At 43.2% G+C, this 12992-nt stretch overlaps 1 long non-coding RNA gene across 20 annotated transcripts in view; it reads left to right on the top strand.

Annotated features, from left to right (window-relative positions):
* Positions 1–12992, top strand: part of LOC103351120 (uncharacterized) — a 222632-nt gene that overhangs the window by 170439 nt on the left and 39201 nt on the right. For 13 of the 20 annotated variants that reach the window (XR_011387925.1, XR_011387965.1, XR_011387950.1 and 10 more), the window contains one exon: positions 979–1242. The exons of the other annotated variants lie outside the window; for them this stretch is intronic. This is a non-coding gene — a long non-coding RNA (uncharacterized lncRNA). Of the gene's footprint in view, positions 1–978; positions 1243–12992 lie in introns of those variants that run through there. 20 annotated transcript variants of the gene reach the window in all.

Raw genomic sequence — 12992 nt, 5'->3', positions numbered from 1 at the left:
ACCTTCTTTCCTATAATTAGCCTATAAGATGGCTATTATCATTCTTATTTTACAGATGAAAATTGGGCCTCAGTGATAAGTAACTTGTGCCACATCCAATAGCTAAAGAATATGTATTTATAGAATATAGTAGGTATTTTACACATGTGAGCTCTCTCCTTTATTTTTTTTAAGATTTATTTATTTATTTGAAAGTCAGAGTTACACAGAAAGAAGAGAGGCAGAGAGAGAGAGAGGTATTCCATCCACTGGTTCACTCCCCAATTGGGTACAACGGCCAGAGCTGGCTGATCCGAAGCTTCTTTGGACCTACCACATGGGTCCACTGCTTTCCAAGGCCACAGCAGAGATCTGGATTGGAGGTGGAGCAGCCAGGACTCGAACTGGTGCCCATATGGGATGCCAGCACTCCAGGCGGTGGCCCTACCTGCTACGTCACAGCGCCAGCCCCAAGCTCTCTCCTTTCACTAGACTTGCAGAATAACCATGTACAATTTTTAAATTGTCTGATTATTGAAGATAAAACCCTTGGATGAGTGTTCCTTCCTTGCTGGAGCAGGATTGGCTGAATTACCATCATGTTCTTTGTGAATTTGATAGCCTGTTAATCCACCGAGGCCATGACCTTATTGTCATGTGTTGACTTCCTCTGTCGCCAGTGTTTCTCCAGGGGCCTCCATCTGCATTTATTTGTGGCTGTCTCTCTCACTGAGATTTCCTCCTTTACTTGATTCCCAAGATAATTTCTCATTGGAGCCTGAGAGATAATGTCAAAATCAATCAACTCCTGACAAGCTTTGTAAATATAATCCTTCAGCTTTGCATGAAGAATATATCTACTGAAGCAGGTGTTTTGCATCATAGTTAAGAAACTGGTTATGGGGGCTGGCGCTGTGGCATAGTGGGTAAAGCCGCCATCTGCAGTGCTGGCATCCCTATGTGCCAATTTGAGTCCTGGCTGCTCCTTTTCCATTCCAGCTCTCTGCTATGGCCTGGGAAAGCAGTGGAAGAAGGTCCAAGTCCTTGGGCCCCTGCATCCGCGTGGGAGACCTGGAAGAAACTCTTGGCTTCTGGCTTCTGGCTTCTGGCTCCTGGCTTCGGATAAGCTCAGCTCCAGCTGTTGTGGCCATTTGGGGAGTGAACCAGTGGATGGAAGACTCTCTCTTTCTCCCTCTCTCTCTCTGCCTCTGCCTCTCTGTAACTCTGCCTTTCAAACAAATAAATAAACTTTTTGGAAAAAGATACTGGTTATGGCATCCATGTCCCACAAGGAATCTGGTTTCTATTTCCAGCTCCAACTCCTGACTCCAGCTTCCTACTAATGCAGACCCTGGGAGGTAGTGATGGCTCAAGTAGTTACATCCCTGCCACCCCATTTGGGAGACCTGGGTAGAGTTCCTTGCTCTCAGCTTCAACCTAGCTCAGCACAGACCCAACTATGGCAGAAATTTGGGGAATGAATCAGTGGGTGAGATCTCTCTCTTTCTCTCTAGTTCTCTCTCTCACTCTGAAACAAATAAAATTTAAAATAGAATATCTTACTTAAAAAGAAAACAGAATATCTCTATTACCCTGTCCTTGCAGGATCAATGAGGTAACCCAGAGGAGAACTAGGAGGTTAGAACACTCCCTATATGTAGAATCTCATGGATGGGTGGACTTCAGGTTCAAAGAACCTCGGCCCCCTTGTGGGAAGATGGAGGAAGTACCCTTCCATTGGACTTCTGGGAACTCCAGGTGGACATGGGAATCCTTGATCCAACAAGGATAATCAAGACCCCACTTAGCCATAGAACTTAGAATCTTTTCTTCCGTTCTCCCTCAGTATGACCTTCTGTGCAGAGGGTGCCAATGATGCCTCGGAAGGTTTGAACAGGTTTCTGAGGAGAGGTCAAGGCTTCAATCTCAGGATTATTTCCTTCCTCAAAACAGAGCCAGAGCATGCAAGGCAGCAGCTATGGGGGGATTGCAGACTGCTGGGGATGTGCCTTATAATGTGGTTTTGTAAAAAAAAAAATGAATTAGTTGCAACATTTAAAATGAGAGACTTCACATGAAACTCCAGATTTCTGGCTTCTCTTGAAATATCACATCTGATAATCCTGGGCTGGCATTTCCACAGCAAGAGTAAGCTGACTCTGAGGAAGCCTCTTCACATGGGGCAGGCCCTCTTCTCTGTGCTGTTTCCCACTTGGTCCCAGGCTACCTGTTTGGTTCACTGGCATTTGAGTTTTAGAGGAAGGAATGGAAAGGAAAATAAATATGAGGTTAAAAGATTTATTGATCCAATCCAGTTTATAAAAGAAAAATTAGAAGATACTTTATATAATATTGCCTTTGTATATTTTTATTCAATTTTTATAAAAAAGATTTTTATTTATTTGATAAGGCCAGCACTGTGGTGTAGTGGGTAAGGCGTCACCTGCAGTGTTGGCATCCCATGTGGATGGTTCAAGACCTGGCTGCTCCAGTTCCCATCCAGCTCTCTGCTATGGCCTGGGAAAGCAGTAGAAGATGGCCCAACTGCTTGGGCCCCTGCCCCAACATAGGAGACCCAGAAGAAGCTCCTGACTCCTGGCTTCAGATCAATCCAGCTCTGGCTGTTGTGATCATTTAGGGAGTGATACAGCAGATGGGAGACCTCTCTCTCTCTCTCTCTCTCTCTCTCTCTCTCTCTCTCTCTGCCTCTCTGTTACTCTGCCTTTCAAATAAATAAATATTTTAACACATATTTTTATTTATTTGAAAGGAAGAGTAACAGAGAGGCAGAGAGAAAGAGAGATCTTCCATCTGCTGTTTCACTCCCCAAATGGCTGCAACAGCAGAGGCTGTGCCAGGTTGAAGCCAGAAGCCAAGCGCTTCTTCCTGTGTCTCCTACATGGATGCAGGGCCCATGCACTTGGGCCATCTTCTGTTGCTTTCCCAGGAGCATTAGCAAGGAACTGAATTGCAGTGGAACATCTGGGACTTTACCTGTGCTGGTATGGGATGCCAGTGTTGCAGCCAGAGGCTTTACCTGCTACACCACAACACCGGCCCCATATTATTCTAATCTTGCAGAAAGATAAACTGGAGACCAGAGAAGTTAATTAATATGATCAAAGTCATATGGTTGCTAAGTGGTGGAACCATAATTTGAGGTTGGGTTTCTCTGGCTTCAAGTTGAATTACCACTAAATCCTGCTCTACCTTTCTACCACAATGGCTTCACCTAGGATCTGTTTCCTGCTTATGAAGGATGGACATACATTTCTGCAGCTCCAGAGCACCTGATGCCCTGACAGTATTTCAGAGTTAACATACCAATCTTCTGGGGCCAGCATTGTGGTGCAGTGGGTTAAGCTCCTGCCTATGATGTTAGCATCCCATATAGCTGGTTTATGTCCCGTGTGCTCAACTTCCAGTCCAGCTCCCTATTAATGTGCCCTGGATAAACAGCAGAAGATGGTGCAAGATGGGCCCTTACACCCATGTGGGACACTTGGAAGAAGCTTGTGGCTTCTGGCTCCTGGCTCTTGGCTTTGGCCTGGCCTAGCCCTAGCCATTGCAGCCCTTTGAGGAATGAACCTGTCCATGGAATATCTGTCTGACTCTCCTTTTCTCTCTGTAACCCTGCCTTTCAAGTAAAAAAATATAAAATACCAGTTTTCATACTTGATAACAGGAAAACCCAACTTGATTTTCTCCTGCACTGGCTGGCATCCCCTCTGCTGAGTCTCTGATGAGAATATGTGTGATGATATTCAGATAGGAAGGGAGAAACCTCTTTGTATATCTCCAAGGTTACCATTTGCATTAAAGGGAAAAGAGATTGGATGACTCTCAGTCCAGCAATTCAGCAGCCCATCTGCACTTCACATCACTGGCCTAAATTTTCAGCCTCATTAAATTCTTTCAGGTCATCTGGTCCCAATTTTTGTGGTTGCCGGAGTTCGTATTTATGTCCCATGAGTTACTGCCATTGCTAACCTGAGCTTTGCTGCTCCCACCTCCCCACACTCTTAATTACTCCTGCAGTACTTCCGGTATTATTTTAAAAGTCTTCTTTTATCCAATTATTTCCAGGAGCCCAAAGACGTTGCTGCACATGCATCAGTCACTTGGTCTTCTGGGTTTCTACATGGTATCTACCTTATTTTGCCACATTTCCCTGGTGATCTGCTTGTGCTGGGCACCAGTCTCCCTCCTGACACCAGTGCCAAGAGATGTCCAGGTTATATGGGGTTGACATGCAGTGGTGGGTAGAATGAATGCTTCTCATGTGATATATTACAGCATAGCTACCAAACTGATGGTAGCCTGATGTCTTAGAGTCTTAGCATGGTGGGTTTTGTCTCAGCACCCATTTGCCTCTGTATATACCCTTACATTGCTTCATAAAGAAGATGCTGTGGGGAACTGGACTGACACACATAACACTAAGCCAGAGTTTGTTCCTCTCCTTTAATGACGAAGGCTTTATTACCACAGCAATACTGTAACTTCTCCCACAGACTGTGTTGTTTTTCATAGGTGGGTCTTCACTGCCCTGTGAAAACCCTTGTTATCTTGCCTGCAGTAAGCATGACCGGGTCTTAGTGATGGTTATGGATCTGTCAAACCCTTGAACTCTTAGGTGTCAGCATATAATGTGATCTTGCATCCTGAAAGCTCAAATCATCTGAAATAGGTTTACCCCACAGCCTCAGTCCAGAAGCAGATTGGCTTAAGTGTTCCTCTGGGTGCTTGGGTATGCAGCTTCCATGACCTCTTTCCTAAAGAGCCAGGCCTGGTGACTCAAGGGAGATTTGGTGGTTTGGATTCAAGCACTGAGGGGGCTGAATAAGGGCTACAGGGCCACTGTCACTGCTGCAATAGTGAGACTTCTTGAGCCAGTTTAAGCAACATGGAGGAAATGGAAGTGCAACTCAAGAGTAGGGTTATAGTTTACTTTCAGGGAGGGACTGAGGTAGTGAACTTTCTCTTGTTTCTGCCTTCTTCTGTGAACTGGCTTTATCCTTTCCCCCTGCAGTTTATCTTTGCTTCTCCAGTCCACAGGGTGGCACATGGCCATCCCATCACTTTCATGTTTTCATGTAATAGTTCCAGATATATGCAAAATTTGTCATGTGTTTTGCAGTCTCAATTTCATATACACGAAAGAGGAAGAGGGAACTTGATAGTTTAAATTGGTATTTACCTCTAATCCAAACAGCTCTGCCCCATGCACCAAGTCTGTGTCCATGGATTGAAGACAGTTCACTGGGAAGGTCGACGTGAGCTGTCTATTCTACCTGATTATGTTTCTGTACAACTTCTTATGTTCCCTTGTATCTTTCTAGAAGGACATGGAGAAACAGAGCAGCAACTCTCAAGAGAATGGTCAGGACTAGCAAATAACTTTAGTGGCTAATAGTTACTGAGCACTAAGCTTTGAGCCAGGTACTATATCCTGGCTCAGGATATAGTACATCACCTATGATGTATAACAAGATCTTACCAGTGATTATGAGCCTTATTTCATGATGAGGACACACGGCTTAGAGAGCTGGCTATACCAAATCTATGTGGAGAGCAGAAGGCAAACCAAAACACAAACTTATAGTAATTATATTTAGAATTGGACACACTGATTCCAAACCTTGAGTTGGCCACTAGTTTTGTGTATTGGGATTCATTACTATGAGACTTGATTTCTTTGTCTGTAAGTGGAGATAAAAATACCTTTTCCCAATTAAAAATGTTTCAAGGAGAATCATTCTTTTCTTCCATGTAGTGGATTTTCCAGCCTCATTCAAGCACACCTGTTCTGTATTACTCTCCCTGACTGTAACCAAAACTTCCAGTGCCTCCCCACCTGTCTCTTTGATCTCCTTAAAATGTTGAACTCAGATACACTGTTTAAAAAGAGACAAGGAAGCAGGACCTGGAGTCAGAAGACCTGGATTTTAATCTTGCAGTACATTATACTCATTGCTTGACCTAAGCTAAATCTGCTTATAGTTCAGAATCATCATTTCCCCATCTGTAAAATAAGATGTGGAGTTGATGGTGGTGATGTGTGTTCTATTCTAAGGATTAGGTTTTTAAAAATCCATGTGAGTGGGGCCAACATTGTGGCATACTGGGTAATACCACCACCTGCAGTGCTGGCATCCCATATGGGTGCCGGTTCAAGTCCTGGCTGCCCCACTTCTGATCTAGCTCTCTGCTATGGCCTGGGAAAGATGTAGAAGATGGCCCAAGTCCTTGGGGCTCTGCACCCACATGGGAGACGTGGAAGAAGCTCCTGGCTCCTGGCTCCTGGCTTCAGATCAGTGCAGCTCCAGCTGGCGGCCATTTGGGGAGGGAACCAGCAGATGGAGGACCTCTCTCTGCCTCTGCTTCTCTGTAACTCTGCCTTTCAAATAAATAAATAAGTCTTTTTTTTTTAATCTGAAATGTTCTAGAAACTCCAAGGTACCACAAATTTAGAAGGTATTATTAAGGCAGAAAACTCTTAGGATGATCTTTTGGACTACAGCCTGGTTCTCAGGATGTTTTAGGAAGGCCTTTGCACAATACTTTCATATTCTTAATCTGTAGCTGCATATATCTTTATGTCTTACTTCTTAGGTGGCAATAATTTTAACTCTAGGGTGTGTCTTTCAAATTTCTTTACGGAGCTTAAAAATGATGGATGCTTTATAAATCTAGATATGCAGATAACACTCAGGTTCTCTGTGCATCTTTCATTCATGTTTTGGCTGCAATGTTTTCAGCAGTCTAGCGAACTCTTATAGGAGAAGTGGATGCCTTTGAAAAAAATTCTCAAGCCCTCTATAAATGCAAAGATATTATTAAATTCACAGGAGATACAATTCCTACTAATGCTGTGCAAATCTATAAGCAGGAATGAAAATAACCCTATATGCATTTGTTTCTGTTTTGTTCTCTGCATTTGCAATTACACCCTATATAGGTCATTTGTTTTTTCATTTCTGCATTCTGTGTGCCTTAAGGCCTATCTTGGGATTTCAAAAGAAGACAGAAAGACATAACAACATGGAATCACAAAATGTTACAGCTTAAAGATCATTATGCTTAGCCCTGTCATTTTACAGATGAGGAGACTAAGAGACATGAAACGGCTTGCCTAAGGTCACACAGCAAAATAGTAATCTTTTTCTGCCATTATTCTTCCTCTGACACATTTTGATATTTTCAGGATTGTTGATATTTCTTTGGAAAGCAAATACTTTTCAAAATGAAATCTTTTCTTCCAAGGGCCAATGGAACATATGATAGGTTCACTGCTGGGGATCGTAGGGATCTCCCAGTGGAGGGAAACCAGAAAACACCTCTGGGCTCACCAGTTGTTGGCTCGCTGCAATTGCATCATTCACCTAACAGCCAAACTACATCTAACCAGGTGCATTTCTTCAAATTAAATATCCAGTCACTTCAGTCAAATCATTCTTTCTTGAGCATCTACTTCATGCCAACAGTATGCTAACTTCTATAAGGAAACTGAATTATTCACAGATAAAGAATAAATAACATAGAACAGAGGTAATACATGTGGGTACTTCAAAAATGGAATTAAAAAAAGTTTGTTATGATGCAAAAAATTGAAATCCATGTGTAGTTTTTCCATCTGTGAACTTCTTGCAAATCCCTCATAGCACAGTGGCCAAAAGCATGCATTTACAGACCAGTATGCCTACTAGTTGTGTGTTTTTGAGCAAAACCATGAAGTTCTTTGTGCTTTAAGTTCTTCGTGTGTCAAGTGGGGTTCATTTATAGTCACTGTGAGAATGATGAATTTAATAAACATCAGGTGCTTATACTGTCTGACATATGTCATGAGCTCTGGGCCTCCTCCCCTTCTTATCACTGCACTGCCCCCCTCTTTTTAAATTTTATTTTATTTTATTTATTTGAAAGAGAGTGTGTGTGTGAGAGAGAGAGAGAGAGAGAGTGAGAGAGAGAGAGGGAGAGAGACAGAGACAGACAGAGACATTGATTTTCCATACTCTGGCTTACTCCTGAAATGGCCAGCACAGTCAGGGCTGGGCCAGGTCAAAACCAGAAGGCAGAACTCCATTTGGGTCTCCCACACTGGTGTAGGGGCCCAAGTACTTGGGCCATTTTCTGCTGCTTTCCCAGGCACATTAGAAGGGAGCTGGATCAGCCGGCGCCGCGGCTCAATAGGCTAATCCTCTGCCTGAGGCTCCAGCACACCGGGTTCTAGTCCCGGTCGGGGCGCCGGATTCTGCCCTGGCTGCCCCTCTTCCAGGCCAGCTCTTTGCTGTGGCCCAGGAGTGCAGTGGAGGATGGCCCAAGTGCTTGGGCCCTGCACCCACATGGGAGACCAGGAGAAGCACCTGGCTCCTGCCTTCGGATCAGTGCCGTGCGCCGGCCGCAGCAGCCATTGGAGGGTGAACCAACGGTAAAGGAAGACCTTTCTCCCTCTCTCTCTCTCTCTCTCTCTCTCTCACTGTCCACTCTGCCTGTCAAAAATAAAAAAAAAAAAATAAAGAAGGGAGCTGGATCAGAAGCAGAGTAGCCAAGATTTAAACCAGAGCTCTGATATAAGATACCTGCATTGCAAGCAGTGGCTTAACCCACTGCACCATAGCACCAGCCCCCATATCCTCCTCTTATAGAGGAGGAAACTGAAGCTAAGAGGTCAAGTAACTTGCCTAAAGCAGTGATGAGATTCAAACCTAGGTCTGACGGACAGCTGGGCCTGGCCATGTAAGCCCTGAGCTGTGTGCTGCTGTCAGATACCAGCCTTCTCTCAGGAAGATTGCATGCTAGAAGCACTAACACAGGGCTGAGGACACTAAGTACCACAAGAGAGAAATGATGTGGGCTGAGCATTTCAGCACAGGGCCTGTGGGAGATTGTTTCTAGCTTAAGAAATTAGAATAAGCTTTCAGAAAGATGAGGGATTTGAATTGAGGTTTTTTTTTTAAGATTTATTTATTTACTTATTTATTTATATTTAAAAGCACAGTTCCAGAGGGAGAAGGGGAGAGAGAGAGAGAGACAGATTTTCTACACTAGGATTCACTTCCCAAATGGCCATGGCCGAAACTGGAGCCTGGAATTCCATCTAAGTCTCCCACACAGGTGGCAGAGGCCCATGTACTTGGGACATCTGCTGCTGCTTTCTCAGGGAGCTGGAGCAGAAGTGGAGCAGCTGGGACAGGAGCAAGCACTTTGATATGGGATGCCAGCATCACATGTGGCAGTTTAACCCATTGATCCACAATACCAACCAACTGAATTGAATCTTGAAGGATGTACTTATGCAGAAACAGGAGTGAGAAAGGACAAAGGGCCCCAGTGTAGGAAGGGTGAGATCTAGATGAGCAACTGGTAGCTGCTGATTTGATAACAGACCTCAGGGTATATGTAGGAGATTAAGGAGGGGTGAAGCCTCAAACCCTAATTGATGTCACACTACAAAGGGCATCAAGTGCCAGGCTAAGGAGTGTGCACCAATAATTGGAGGTCCTTCAAAGGGCTCTTAAAGAAATCAAATGGAGTGGCACAGTGGGTAAAGTCACGCCTGCAGTGCTGGCATCCCATATGGGTGCCGATTTGAGTCCCAGCTGCTCCACTTCCTATCCAGCTCTCTGCTATGGCCTGGGGAAGCTGTAGAAGATGGCCCAAATCCTTGGGCCCCTGCACCCACATGGGAGACCTGGAAAAAGCTACTGGCTCCTGGCTTCGGATCAGCACAGCTATGGCCATTGAGGCCATCTGGGGAGTGAACCAGTGGATGGAAGACCTCTCTTTCTCTACCTCTGCCTCTCTGTAACTCTGCCTTTCAAATAAATAAATAAATAAATAAATCTTTAAAAAAAAGAAGTCAAATGGAAAAAGAATTAAAATGAAGAGAAAGAGCTAAGATTTTGAGAGAGTGATTATTTACCAGTAAGAACTGGAAAAGATAGGTTTATTTACTTCGTAAGTTCTCTTCTGAACACGTCATACCTTTTCTTTAAACCATAAGGAGAGTTGATTTGCATTAGGAGAGTTGAGAAATTTTTTTCTGAAATCTGATATAATTTTGATATCTATATTAAAATGCAATTTATAAGTATTTCTGCTTGAGTTTATAAAATAGATCTAGAATTTAAATTTATTTTTGAGTTCTTTCCTTACCTCCTTTTCTTCTTTGCTTCCTTCTATTTACTTTTAGCCAGGTTCACTCATCTGTCCTAGAAAACAGTGTGTTTAATTCTGATTTCTCCTCATGCTTTGAATGCTGTCTTACATTCAAATTTCACGTTATTTATGACATAAACTCTCAGCCACTGGGGCACCTAACATCCTTAGAATGGCAAAGTTGACAGGAGCAGTACCGATGGCCTAGTCTAGAATTCATGTTATTGTGCAGGAGACTAGGGCTTAGAGAGACAACATGACTTCTTCAGGAGCACAGAGCCAGTTCCAGGGACCAGGACTTGCTCTGTCTCCTTTGAGTGCTCATTTCAGTGTGTCATCTGGGCACCTACAGGGCTGTAGGGGAGAATTCAGTTTCTTAGGAATGGTTCACAGAGTCTCAACAGACTTCTCAAATAGTGCTTCAAGACTGAGAATCCATGAAGTGGTTAGAGTTGGAAGGAAGCTTAACATCATGAAATCCAGCATTCTCCTTGCTGTGGCCTAAGAGTATTGCTGCCCCCATCCCCTGCAAGTTCATGTGCTAGACACAATCCCCAACACAACTGCATTAAAAGATGGGGGCCTTTGGCCTTTCGGGAGCTGTGTAAGCTGTGACGGCTTTGCCTTCATGAACAGATGAATGCTGTTACACAAGGGCTTGATGAAAGGGTTTTGATGCCTTTTCGTGCTTCTGTCCTTTCTACCATGAGAGGACAGCACATCCCTCTTCAGAAAGCAGCATCAAGGTACTACCTCAGAAGCACAGAGCAGCCCTCACCAGAGTGCTGAACCAACTGGTGCTCTGATCTTGGATGTCCTCAGCCTCTGGAACTGCGAGAAATCAATTTCTGATCTGTGTAAGTTACCCAGTCTCGGGTATTCTGTTATACCCACACAAACAGATGAAGACACTCCTTTTTCAGAGGAGAAGATCGAGGTTAAAGAAGTAAAGGGGGACTTGCCCAACTTAGATGCTAAAAAAGGGCAGAGAAAGGTCAGGGATTCCAATCTGCTGACTCCCAGACCACACTTTCTCTCTGAACATGCTCTTCTTTATTTTTCAAAGTCTCCATGTCAAGAATCCATCCCTTTACAGTCACATCTACTGAAAGGAATTCTGCTTTACAATGCCTGGAAGAGCTTCAGTGGAATGTATCCAAACCAGCAAGAAATGGTTCTGTTGGTATTCTTCTAGATGGTCAGTTCAGGTTGGGTGTATGTGTGTGTTTTTTGGGGTGGGGAGAGGCACATGGAAAGCTGGCCAATTCTGCTTTAGCAAGTCCTTTATCTCTTCATACCCTGAAACTACCAGTTATTGAATTCTTGTTGAGACCAGAACTCAAGAGTGACAGTGGAGTTGGGAACTTGGTGAAGCAATATCCAAGTCAACCAAAACCAAGACTGCATATTTGCATAGCAATTCTGAGGCCACCTTGTTATTTATACCCACAAAGTGAACACACAGCTGAAGGCTCAGTGGCCAGACTGTGCAGTGGGTGTGGAATGTGCGTAAATGAGCACGTATGTGTGAAAGAACTGTGTAAAAGATGAAACATTGTACAAAGGGGGAAAAAAAAAACAATAAGAAAGCCATAGCTCTTTCTCCTCTGTCATGAATTACACCCAGAGAAGAACATTGCTCCCAGTCTCCAGCAATCACCTATAGTTTTCCACACATCCTATCTGGGAAAAATCAACTAGGAGCTTTGAAAGCAATATTGATATCTGAGATCCTGATTCACTTGATTTGGGATGGGTTCTAGACATTGCAACTTGTAAAAATATCCCATATGTTTAACATGCAATTAGGGTGGTGAATTACTCAGATTTTCAAGTAACTCCCTGATTCATTCCTTATGCATAGAGTTAAATTCACTTAAAATGTGATCTTAGCCTCCTGTGCCAAAACACCTACACTAAGAGGACATTTTAAGAACTTAAAATAATAAAACACTATTTTTGGTGGACTGTAAACCTAGTTTTCCACATTTAGTAAGAAATTTCCCCCAAAATAAATAAATAAATAAATAAATATATACACACACACACACACACACACACACATTGTTGACTAATGATTTGGTGACAGTGGAATCTGTATGGGACATACAAAGTGCTGAATCCCACTTTGAGATCTGCAAAACCAGAGGATGCCCATGAAACAACCATTTTGTGGATAGGGTCACCATGTTACAACTAAAATTGCAAAACACCGAGTGAAAATTGAATTTTAGTAAACACATAATTTTTTTTGCACAATTATGTGCCACACAGTTTTTGGACATTCTTATATTAAACAGTTATTCATGGCTTAACTGAAATTCAAATTTAAAAGTTATCCTGTATTTTATCTGACAACCCTACTTCAGGTTATGATGTTGGGTTTTTATGATCAAAGAGAGAAACAGGAAATGAACAAAGGCACAGAAAAGGGAGAGTATAAGATATGTTCAGGCAATAGGGAGAAGTAGTATGTGGTTGCAGTGCAAGATATGTTGGGAGTTCTCAGGACATTAAACTCAGAGAACAAACTAAAACCACACCCTGGAAAGCCTTGAATGCCATTCTGACTAATTTGTGCCCTGTCAGCAATAGAGAGCGCTTTGACATGTTAAAGGGAGGGAAATCACATAAAGTTCATCCATCCATCCATTCGCCATCCATCTGCAAAGTGTATTTATATCTGTGTAACACATTTTAAATCATATGTTCTCTAAATTTATATTATGGTTCTGCTGTGTGCTGAGTCATCCCCACAAATTACTGCCTCTCTCAGTCTTGGCTGCCCGAGAAATGGGCAGACCTAGATTCACAGCCTACATTCTTATCAAGATTGCCATACTGAGATACAA

Source organism: Oryctolagus cuniculus, chromosome 1 (genome assembly GCF_964237555.1).
Source record: "Oryctolagus cuniculus chromosome 1, mOryCun1.1, whole genome shotgun sequence".
In the NCBI taxonomy this organism is placed as follows: domain Eukaryota; kingdom Metazoa; phylum Chordata; class Mammalia; order Lagomorpha; family Leporidae; genus Oryctolagus; species Oryctolagus cuniculus.
Note: the sequence above shows the minus strand (reverse complement) of the source record. Positions and strands in the feature narration are given on the sequence as shown.